Genomic DNA, 11,772 nt, shown 5'->3' with positions numbered 1-11,772 from the left:
CAGAATAAACAATATTACTAAGAATCATTTTAGCTTCATAGTTATCATTGAAATTTAATAATGCAAGGTATTTTTCTCTTTCTAGTAGTTTGGTAAAAACCCAACCATATGGGACAGCTGGGCAAATTGAGTTAAGTTTTCCTAGTAATTGAGAAAATTCCCTTATTGTACAGTTTCTTTTAAATTTAAATTGCTGAATCATTTCTAAGATAGTCAGTTGTTTTTTCTGTGGGACTGATAAGGACAGATTAGTTGAATCCAGAATAAATCCGAGATATTTGCATGTTTGGCTTGGTGTCATAACACTTTTTTCAAAATTAATTACAAAACCTAAATCCTGAAATAATTTACATGCTATATTGATGTCATTTAGACATCCATTATATGATTGATTGAAATATATACTGTCATCCAGATAACATGTTAGGACTATATTTTGTTTTCTGAGATAGGTACAGACCGGTTTGATTAATTTAGTGAAAACATAGGGAGCAGAGCATAACCCATATGGTAATGCATTAAACTGAAACAGTTGTCCGTCAAAGCTGAACCTTAGAAACTTTCTGTGTGACTCTGCAATTGGCAGGGAAAGATATGCCTCTGTCAAATCTATGGAACCCATAAAGCAATCTTGTGAAATCAGTTTACAAGCAGTTCTAATATCTTCTAATTTAAAATGATGTGTAACAACATATTCATTCAACTTTTTTAGATTTAATATAAATCTAAAAGAGCCATTGGGTTTTGGTACTAAAAATATTGGAGATGTAAACTGGCTACGGTCTGGAGAACACCTAGAAACTGCACCAAGTTTTAGTAATTTTCTTATTTCACGATACATGTTTTCCTTTTCTTTCCCATGCCACACTTTTTGCATCGCCTCATAAGGTGGAGGGGTAGTATGAAATGGAATCTCATACCCTTCCAGCCATTTTAAAATTACAGGATCGTCAGTGATTTCTAACCAATTATCCATAAAATTTCTAAGTCTACCTGCATGTACCTCGGGTTCTATCGGTGATATCTGGATCTCTGCTTGTGAGAGCTGTGTCTGTCTTTCCGGTGAGGCTGGTTGTAATGCTTCCGGGGTTGATGGTATGGTTGCCCACCACGGGCTCGATGAGTCTGCTGATTGTACTGTGGTGGGCCCTTCCAGTTTAACTGCTTAAACTGCTTGTTACTTGCAGGCTGTTTATATTGCTTTTTCTCTTTATCTGAAGTATTCTTTATGGTATTACAAGTTTTTTGTATTGTTTGTGCAGCCTTGATTTTTTCTGCACAATCTGCACCAAATAAAAACTTATCAGTTTTTTGATGACGAACAGCATCTTGGATAGTTTTATTGGCCCCAGCCAAGCAAAAGAATTTTCTAGAACTTGAATCCTGGTGGTGCATTTCTGCAGCTAACTTGGCCGCATCATTAATCTCCTCAATCAGCATTTTGGAGTTAATATTGCCTAATAAAATATTTGTTAGGCATTTGCCTAAACAGGACATTAATGTACCTGTTAGGTTTTGTCTGAAGACAATCCTTTTATCTCTTTTATTAGAAGGTTCTGAAAGTGTAGCCTGAATTTCTGGGTTTACCACTGGGGCTATCGCAGCAGGAAAATTAGCTGGAGGCGGGTACTTCTTCACAATTGTCTCTCTAGCTTCTTTACCCAAGCCATCATTCATAATCTTCATCCAACGGGAAGCCAGTTCAGATCTAATAGGGTTGCCAACTTCTGTCTGCTCCTGACCTTCGGTCCCCAGTGCAAGAAGAAACTCCTCTGGGAGTTCATCGTCAACCGGCTCTGTAATAATTATATTATTATGAAATAGTTGTATATTAGAATAAGTTTGTCTATCCGCAAAGTGATAGCGCACTATGAATGTTATATATTAGCACTGTCTATCCACATTGTGATAGCGCCTGCCAGAAATAAAGTTAATTAGAATCAAGGGCATGTCTATCCGCTCTGTGATAGCGCTTAGCCACAAGTTGCTACATCATGTAGCAGTTAAGATATTATTTCTCTATACGTTAGATGTTACTAAACTGAGAAAGAAAAACAATAGCCTTAGATTTATGTACCATCAACGCACCTGCATTAAGATCAAGGTCATTATCGTGTGGCATCGTATGAAGTGGTGAAGGTGACGCAGATGATGGTAAAGAGTGTGACTGCGGCGGCTGTTGCGCAGGCTTCGATTGCGGTTTTTGTGGTGTAGGGTCTTGATCAGATTCAACAGAACGTCTTCTCGAAGTATCTCGAAGCTTTTCTTGTAATTTCCTAATCTTTCTCCTGATGTAATCTTCATCCTTTTCCTTATCTCTTTTCCTTTTCCCCATTATTTTCACTTTTCACAGCACTCGCGAAAAAACCAAGCACTTAACTACGCGCTTGTTACTAAGAAAAGTAGCGATCGCTTCAAATACGATTTACGAGGTCAGTTTTCAAATGAGAGAAAAAACGGACTTTCAGGCCCAACCGGAAAATGCCAGAATAGAAAAAAGAATTACTAACTAATCTATCAGTCACTCGGAGTAAATATCTATGGAGTAGAGACGCGCACTAATTTCTATCTGAAAAATTCTGTCGTTTTTGGGGCGGGGGACGAGGTAACGCACACAAATAATGTTAACACTAATGCATTTTTAGCATGCGTCGCTACACACGCACACGACAAAATTATCAAACACTAGCAAAAACTATATTCACACAAGTACAAGAACAAACACAGACAACCCTGTCCGTGAACGAGATGACGTCAGTTCTAAGTAAACCTAGATAGTGCGAGGGACGCGCCGATAATATTGTCGATAAAATTGACAATGAATTTTAATTTCTGATTTTATCAATTATAATAATAATACAATATCGACTGACGACCGGTCTGGTCTAGTGGATAGTGACCCTGTCTGCTAAGCCGATGGTCCTGGGTTCGAATCCCAGTAAGGGCATTTATTTGTGTGATGAACACTAATATTTGTTCCTGAGTCATGGTTGTTTTCTATGTATATAAGTATGTATTTATCTATTCAAGTATGTATATCGTCGCCTAGTACCCATAGTACAAGCTTTGCTTAGTTTGGGGCTAGGTTTGATCTGTGTAAGATGTCCCCTAATATTTATTTTTTATTTTTTTATTAATATCAAGTCTTTGTACCAGCATTTTACTAACTTTGAATTTTTGTATTGTTTAGATGTTATTTCTAATAGTTTGTCAATTTGTTTAGGGCGAATCTTGCAAGCTGATATAGAATGATTTCTTATTATTAGTTCATTACTTAATATTTTACATGTTGGTTTACTTCTGAAAGCAATGCAATATACTATCGAGCATGCAGATCTGATGACAGAGATGGAACGCGGCCATAGGATGTCATTTAAGGGATATTGAGTAGGGGATAATTAGTATATATATCGGCGGTAGATCGTAAAATCGGGCATATCGAGATATTCCTAGGCATATCATGAAACGCCGCCATTTAATAATCTGCCTTTTGCATTTTTTGCCACGGCATTCTATTCTATGTGGCATTTGGAGCAGAATGCGTAGGTACTAGGTAGGTACTAAAATCATACGCTACCCAAACACGTACTATAAGTAGGCTGTCAAGCCATTTCAATGGTTATCATTTGCTAAAATTAGGACATCCTACTTATTCGATATGCCTAAATGTTGAGGTTTGAACGGTATGGCTGGTGGTCACTAGTCAGATCATGACATGCCGGCGTTTCATGATCTGCTTAGGAATATCACACCTTGAAGTTAGCACGATATGGCTGGTGGTCACTAGGCAGATCATCATCTGCCTAGGAATATCACTCCTTGAGGTTTGTACGATATGGCTGGTGTTCGCTAGGCATCATGACCATCGGTATATTATTCATTATGTTTATATCGATTTTACCGATATGGGTTTTTATGGTGTCCCATCACTAATATTGGTACGGTGATACCAGAGTAATAAATTAAAAGTGCCTATTTATGGAAAGTGACAGCCGTAAATACCTTAAATTAATAAAATATTTGACCTGTTAAATAAAAATATATAGCTGGTCAAGCAAATCTTGTCAGTAAAAAAGGCGTGAAATTCAAATTTTTTATGGGACGATATCCCTTCCCGCCTACATTTTTCAAATTTGCCGCCTTTTTCTACTGACAAGATCTGCTTGACCAGCTATATGTAGAAACTAAAGGAAAAATTAATTAAAAAAAAAGAGTCTATCGGTAATTTTACGTTATTTAGGGGTTGTGCACAAATCACGCGAGATGTTTTCGACTACTTTTTGATCCCCCGTCCCCCTTTTCTTTATTCTTATAGATCTATTTATTTGATTAAATAAATTAGGTTGATATGAAACTAAGGTGTTATATAAAAATAATGTGTTACATAAATTATAATTATAACAAAAAGCAACGCAAATAGGGCATATTACTGCAATGTTCTGCCGCCAGAGTGTAGCACTAAGCTAGCTAGTAAATTTTCTCTTTTCTCTTTATCGCTCAAATATGCAATAGTGATAGAGAGGTTAGATAACGAAATTTAAATTTTCTTGTTCCGCGGCGGACCCCCAGATTGTGATGGATTGTGGTAGTCGCGCCCCCTACGCAGAGTTTCGCATAATATTTCCTATTAGAAATTCTACTCGTACCTAATTAATATTTAGAAAGTCTTCTTTAGAATTACCCCAAATTAGATCTAATATCATATCACTGGTATCACTGTCAGATTGACAATGTTTTTTAGTTATTTGCAAAGTTAATGCACTATTTGATAATATTTAGATGTAATAGTACTTACATATGATAAGAAACGTGTTCTTTTTGTAGACTAGATGTTTCTGATCTCATTTTGCATGAGAAAACGCTGCAATTCGGCATTTTCGGCTCCTATCATTCCGCTTAGACTGACGTTTGCTGAATGGCGTATGACGTGTGGCAACTAGTTTTATATAACCTCCTTGACCGGCGGCCGCGATCTTTTTGCAGAGGGGAACCCCTGTTAATGGCCGCTCCATAGATATTTACTCCGAGATCAGTCAGTAACAACCAGAAGAAACATACTCTTCCCTTTCTTTTGTATGCTAGTACTAGTGTCAAACAAGGACAGTATGACTCTTTTTATCTATGTTTGAGATGAGACAGTGCTGCCGTGATAGGCCAAACCATAGATAAGATTTGACAACAAAAACAAAACAAAGTTATATATTCTTCCGCCATCACGGTGCTTCAACTATTTTTAATTATGTAATAATTATTTCCGAATGAAATTCGTCTGAATTAGTTGAAAAATAACAATAAGACAACATACCTGAGGGTCTTGTTACCTTACTTGCTTAAACTATGGTGTATATTGTATACGAATCGCCATGGAGTGGACGCCGGCGCATTGTTTTCATAAGCCGGATCATCGCTAAAATCGTGTTTACGCCGTACAATCACATTTATTTTAACTTTGATCACATTTCTACACCACATTAACATTGTTATTTCACTAATTAATTGTCTAATCATTTAATAAAATAATATTTACTGGAGAGTAACGTGACAATGTTGGTTACACAAAAAAGTTAATGACTTGCGTACCGGATACCACAGACTGCATAACTGTGAGAGTGTTTGAGCTATTTTTTTTAAAGCTTTGAAAATTGTGATAAATGTTGGATACAATAAAGGTTATACAATAGTTAATTAACAGGGAGAGAGATAAATGTTATCATGCATTAGCGATTGACCTCACAACTCGCGTGCGGCTAACTAGCCGTAACTAGTAGCTAACTAGAAGCACATTTGGTTGAATCTATGATTTGGACCTAGCATTTCTATTTTTTTTATATCATACAGCAGCGCGGGGTATAAAATGCACCTAGATGAAAATTATTTAAGCATTTCTTAAGTACTTTTCGGCAGATTTTCTGTCAATACGTCAGTCTTGTCCAAAGTTATATAAACCGTAAATATCAAGTTACATTGTTTTCATGTTTTACAGCGTAACTTGATAATATAAATTTTGGAGGTATTTTTTTTATTTAACGTGACGTCTACCAACATTCTAATGTTTCGAAATGTAAGAATCATACCTAAGCAAGTAATTTGTACTTAGGAGACAATTATTTATTGTCCTCATCGAGACAGCTTCAACTTCAAAACTGTAAGTACCTATTTTGTGATGGACCATTAATAATTGTGTTAATCATGTATGTAGCTATTATCACACTGATCTGAGGGCCTACCGCGGACGACGTTTGATGTGCTGCCTCCCTGTCACACCTACGTACGAATTTACAAGTACGACAAAGAGGCAACACGTCGAACGTGGTTCACGGTAGGCTCTCTGATGCGGATCTGCACGGCGCTCCGGGGTATCCAAGGAAGACATCGCTATAATATACTCGTACGTCCATAGCGACGTCTCGTCCGCACAACGGAGCGGATCCGCGTAAAATGTGAACACAGCATTAATAATTCATTAATTATATTGTATTACACTGATCCGCTATTAGCATTACCTGTATCAGGCACTCGGATTAGCCGAGAGCGGAGAAAAAATCCGGAACATTCCATAAAGCACGGGCGCCGAAGATTAACTACGGCGCAGCTGCGTTGCAACATGCCTGTGCCACACATGAATTAAATTGCAGTACCTCTACTTCAACGTCAAGCACAAAACGCATATTATTATAAATAAACACCGCGTAAAAAGCGTACCGTTAACATAAGTGAACTGTTATACTGCTAACTGCTATATATTGCTTAAAATGAACATTAAAGGGGCCCACAGATTACCAGTTCGCAGGACCATATCAGCCTGTCAGTTAAACGCAAAAGGTGACAGTTCCGAACAACTAACAGGCTGATATCGTCCGGCGAACTGGTAATCTGTGGGCCCCTTTACAGTCTATATTATACACGTATTTATCAGACAAGAGAAATGAAGAGATACGTAGATAATTACTTAATTAATAGAATAACTTGTGTACTAACATGGCTAATATGTACTAAGAAATAACAATAAAAATATAAGTAACTACGTTAAAATATAATAACCTAAAAGGCTGCCAGTCTCAGGGCTATCTTCTATTTTTAAGGAAATCTTTAATCTATTTACGAGTAGGTGACGATGTTTAACCTCGATAATGAACATTATAACTCTCTATAATTATTATAATTAAAGTTGAAGTACTTGCTATAGTAGTTCTATTGTATTGTTTCAGCCCTGTTCATAATACCGTTGCACTGCATTGTATCGCAAACACGCAGCTAAAGTATATATACAGCCGTATTCGAACAATGAGATACGTCAAATACTAGATAATGAAACGATATGGATTGGATATGTCAGTGTCAAACAAGTGTCAAAATTGACGTTTCTTCAAACAAAAACGTCACTTATGACACTTGTTTGACACTGACATATCCAATCCATATCGTTTCAATATCTAGCATGTGACGTATCTCATTGTTCGAATACGGCTGATAAAGCTTTAAAATAGATACAATGAAGCTCGAATGATGCACATAACTTTGTTCATAATACTGCTTTATATCTGTTTACAAGGTTTAATACTTGGGTAGGTGATACTATTATAAAAGGAATTGGTAGACTCTTAATACACATAAACCTTGTGTTGTGAACTCTGACTACAATAGGATTTTAAATGTTATAAACATTATTTCATTACATTAAGCTAACTCTGATAAAAGCAGAGTTAGATAAGTTAGATTTTCGGTAGAAAAAACACACGTACGTGTATGATGTATCCGTACAGTCACCTGCAATAATATGTTACTCTTCGAAGGCTGCAAAAATATATGACACGCTCTTTTGGCTCTACAAATAAGATCGTGTCAGATATTTTGCGGCCTTACTTGTGTAACATATTATTGCAAGTGACTGTACTTACGCATATCCAATATATCCATACAAGAAATTATCTAACTACAAGAAAGGATCACAAGTTCTGACAATGCAAATATAATTTTTTTTTTTTCTTGCCTATACCTATGACTATGACTAAACAACAACACGCAAAATAATATGTTCCCGGAAAATCCAACGCTAAAGTAGGTGTTACGAATAGGGTTTATTTGTCAACCGAAGGCACGTAGATTTCCCTTTAGAGGCCCTCTCAGCAGGAGTAAAGAAATGTAACAGAGTGAATTCGTGTAGATACTGGTAGCTAATTAATACATTTGACAACAAACTACCGTAATTCTCCCTTACTTTTAAGCTTTAGTTTGAATACCTTTTTACCAAATTAAACTCTGTTACGAGCCGATAGGCAGTAGAATCTGATCACCTAGAATATGGAATTGGTTAGATAACAGCAGTGTATGGCCAATTAGCCAGCCAGATGTGGAGATATTTGCGCCAAGAGCCATGTTTTTCTAGTAGTATATAATGTAGACTCTCGCAGCAAGTTTGTGTGAAGCTGTTACTCTGTTACGTTGCTCCCTTTCTATTCTCTCATACTTCGCCCATTCCTCACACGACATCGGATTAGGCCTAGTGAGCCGATAGTACGCGCAATTTGGTCCTTCCATTAGATAATGTCAGTCACCACCCTTCTGAGGTATAGGCATGAGGTATGAGGAAATTGCGGGTACTTTCCTGTAGCCTTACCACGACTGCCTTTGCAGTATCAAGCTGACATATTCGAAAACGTCTGCGTAACTTACTTTCTATACCTACATCTCGCTCGCACTAATATGCGGGACGAGCAACATGCATCAAAAAGTAAGTTACTCACACGCTAGCGAATATGTCAGTGTCAAACTGGTGCTAGCCGTCTGTAGTTTCATGGATCATGTACTTATTGTGTAAATTAATTGATGAATTAAAATATTGTCATTAAATACATATCCGTGCTGTCCACTGTGTGCCGGCAGACAACATTCCAGCTTTCTAAGTGCCTAGCAAGACCCAAGGATTTATTTGAGCTACGCCGCGTGGGTAGACTAGACCCACGTCTGACGTACAAATGTGACATCACCGCACATCACTTAGACAAATCCAATTAAGAACTTGTCGTCTCAAAGCAAGCTTAAAATTTAATTTGACATCATTTTAATTAATAAACAGTCTTACAGGACATTAAGTCACAGGCCGTAATATTGTAAGATTTTTCCTAAAAAATTAAACTTAAGGCATGACGAGGGCACATGTTAGTTTTGGATTCTAGAAAGCCTGAATTAAAAAGGTTTGGTAACGCGCATGCCTAAGACTTCAAAGACTTACAGGCGCCTATAGGTTGTTACGGCCTTATTCGAACTTTAATATAGGGTCAAAAATTAGCTCTAGATACGATAACTTGGATCGGATATGTCAGTGTTAAAAGTGACATGTCTTCAAACAAAAACTAGCTAATTTTTGACGTAAGTATATTGAAGTTTAAATCAGGCCGTTGTGTCCTTTACCTATCGCCATCATTGCGTCATGTCAACGTGGTTCTAGATTCTGGAAATGTTTTCGAGAATAGAAATTATTCATAAAATCACATTACTAAATACCTAAAACCGAAGAATAAGCCGAAAAACTAGGGCAGTAGTAAAGCAAGGCCGTAATGTTGTGAGATTATTGTACAAAAGCAAATGTCGAGTTGGAGTGATGGATTGAGTCTCGCGGTAAAATGTAGTAAATGTTGTTTATAGAAAGATACAAATAAATTATGGGGGAAACAACTTGTTCGTGTTGTTTGAGTTATTTTATTGTTAACCAATGACAGGTCGCCGGTTATCTTCTTTTTGTATTCGAAGGAAGGAATCTAAAAATATCATCTCAGTTAACTTTTCAACATGTATAATGCTATTCAACATACCTAATTTTAAAGTAAGTAGATATATTTAAAATATACAGTTGTACATGTACATGTATGAATATACAGTTGAAGTAAATTATTTTAGACAGGAAAATATATTAAAATACACTTCTCATTTTTACATAATAACTGCCTCATCTCCGAAAATATAATTCCAATCACAACACCGTCAACACCGTGGCAAACGGCGCCTAAAGCCAGATTAATGACTGGGTTGGGAAATGACAAAATTTTACTTTTGAAACTTCAGGTAAATTATATCTCCTCCTCGGTCAAACCCATTTAAATCAAGTTAGTTTCTCGGTAGACCTTATTTAGATATCTTGTCAAGCGAAAATATGCATTGCAACATTTAAATATCTAGTATTTTCTTTACGTAGTTAAGGTGAAAATTATTATGTTTCTCGGGAGCGTAATTTTGAATGCTATGAAACTGACAAATCAATTTTTAAGATCATATAATATTTTGTCGTCATCATCAGTCCTTCGCGGGCTTGTTTTCCAATTTAAATCCTAAAAAATAACTTTGCAACACATCATTACTAATACCCATTAGCAGCTATCACTTGGTTTTGTAACAACTAATTACAAGTTTTTTTTATAAACCCATTGGTGTATGTATTTTTCATTAAAAGATTCGTTTTCGTGATCTAGACAAGCACCTACACTTGTCCACAACGTACAAGAATCAAGATATCAACCACTACCAAACTGAGCCTTTACTTACATTAACACATTCACTGCCCCCAACGAACATGTGCGTTCACCATCATACAAGTTTGTGCCTAGGCCACGCCCTCTGGCAGCGAATGCGTTAAATTGGATAACGTGAGCTAAGCGCATAACGTCACATCGCGTGAAAATGTATAAGTTCGAATGGACCTGTCAAAACCAATAACTCACTATATCACCGGCTATTCGTAAACGTTTTGCCCATAATAAACGTCCACGTATGTGGGCATAAGTTTAAAATAGGATCACATAAAATGTGTTCGACGGTTCACGTTTGGCTGTCTTGTGGCATATTTACGTGTCAGTCCTCCAGGGGCATCAGAGAGACTGCCGTATTCGAACTTCAAGATATTCACAAGAGACGACACGTACTAGATCCATTCTAGATACGTTATAGTTTAGATATCAACTAGTTCTCTTTTGCAGCGCAATTCGGGCAACCAATGTCACATTTACGTTAGATAGAGTAAGATATCTATTAGATGTGAATTGGATCTCTAAGTCATATCCTGTGGAAATCGTTCAAGAGTATCTCCAGAATCGCGCAAATGTCAAATTTGACAGGTTAGATCTTAAACATATCGATATCGTATCTTGGTGATGTCTAAAAGATATCTAATAGATGTCTATTTCAAAATCCGAATCGGGCCCAGAGAATCACTCGGGCCAAGTTAAAGGGGAAGGACTTTATTTACTTGCGTGCGTTTTTCATACGAAGTATCTTGTTTTTCATAATCTTTTGTAAGATCTTGTCTGAACTTAGACAAGATCTTACAAAATGCTAACTGATGCCAAGATCTAGGTACTAAAGGGCCGAAAATATCATTCTACCTAAACGCCTATGCTAGGTCGCGTCTTTACACAATCTTTATGTTTTTCAAATAAATCCACAGAGATATTAATTCGTAATTTACTAACAAAAATGCAATTTAAAAATAATTCAAAGACAACATGTTATTTCCATTAATTGGTCCATGAAAAAGGAGATGAGAAGAGGCCCATTATTTTTCAGTAATTCTAGATGTATTGCGTCGACGGCGGCACAAGTTAAAAATCGTTTCAAGTAATTTGTTTCAGAGTTGTAGTTAATGTCCATATCACAATAAGACAAAACCTTATAACATCTGCCATTTCTTCTTGATTCATCTTAATTGCGAAATGTCAATGGTATTGATGCATGGTGTATCAAGACTTGGTAGCTGTTGCAAGGCATGCATCAAAATCTATA

This window comes from Cydia splendana, chromosome 7 (assembly GCF_910591565.1).
Source record: "Cydia splendana chromosome 7, ilCydSple1.2, whole genome shotgun sequence".
Classification (NCBI taxonomy): domain Eukaryota; kingdom Metazoa; phylum Arthropoda; class Insecta; order Lepidoptera; family Tortricidae; genus Cydia; species Cydia splendana.
This window is presented reverse-complemented; position numbering follows the sequence as displayed.